The following is a 1,047-nucleotide window of genomic DNA, read 5'->3' on the forward strand; positions in this document are numbered from 1 at the left end:
TTAGGAACACACTTATTCCAGTTAATTTAACCCCAAATTTGATGGCTCTCATGGCCTGGTTCTAGAAAGTTACCGTCTCCAGTGACATGGGCTTGGCACTCTCCGAATTTCTTCCTCCCTGGAGAGTGTGTCTTGTGACAAAGTGGTGTGATCTAGAAAGAATCCCCTTCAAAGTGGAAAATACATTTCATGCAAATTTGCCTGTGGGCAGACAATGTTTTCCCTTCCTACCTTCTTCTTTCTGCCTTTCCTGCGGTACAACCGAGCGAGTGACAAATGATCACGTATCTTCTGCTGGTGACAGTATCTCGCTTATTTTGACCGATAAGAGCTCCCAGAAAAAAAAAACATGATAACACCATAATTACTGGTCATAGATTTACATTTTGCGTAATCATGACTTTCTGTTCTTTAGAGGTTCTTTTAGACGAGGCGGGCCACAGCAAGCACGAAAACTGGAATGAAATCGGAAGCGACAGGAACCAAGATCATCATAACACAAGCAACAGTTTCTTTCGCCGATTTCAATTGTTTCGCACAATACGCCACCAACTCACTTAATACCACAGAGAGACACCAAAGCACCTTCCAGCAGTTCATAATTCACCCCAACTTACCGTAAAAAAAATCTACAAAAAAATTTCACAAAAGCGAAAAGCTGCAGGACATGTCTCTGCTCAGCTGATTCACGTAAACGGACTGACGTGGACGTCTTTCGCTTCCAACACGTTCTTTGCGTTTTACAATCTACTACATTTATTGCGGTATAATTAATGTGCTCAAAACAGCATTTTATTTTATTTTATTTTGAGTGGGACTGTTCATATGAAAAGGCAAACCGTAGTTTGTAAATGCTAAGTTGATTTTTTTTTTAACAAAACTTTTCTACTTCGTGGCCGAAGACAAGTGAATATTATATTCATGGCGTTCAATAAAGACTGCCATCATTCCAATGTCAGTTATTGTTGTGTAACTCCACCAAAAACAGATAAGGTAATCCCATTCTCAATCGCAGATTTAACGAGTATTGCGTCAATCAAGCGCAAT

General features: G+C 39.9%; 1 protein-coding gene across 1 annotated transcript in view; it reads right to left on the minus strand.

Annotated features, from left to right (window-relative positions):
* LOC119594607 (Golgi SNAP receptor complex member 2-like) overlaps positions 1-420 on the minus strand; it is a gene marked incomplete in the record, with an annotated part of 19,085 nt that extends 18,665 nt beyond the window's left edge. The window contains 1 exon segment of the mRNA XM_037943658.1: positions 232-420.
* Between the last annotated feature and the right edge of the window lie 627 nt (positions 421-1,047).

Source organism: Penaeus monodon, chromosome 34 (assembly GCF_015228065.2).
Source record: "Penaeus monodon isolate SGIC_2016 chromosome 34, NSTDA_Pmon_1, whole genome shotgun sequence".
NCBI classification, from domain to species: Eukaryota; Metazoa; Arthropoda; class Malacostraca; order Decapoda; family Penaeidae; genus Penaeus; species Penaeus monodon.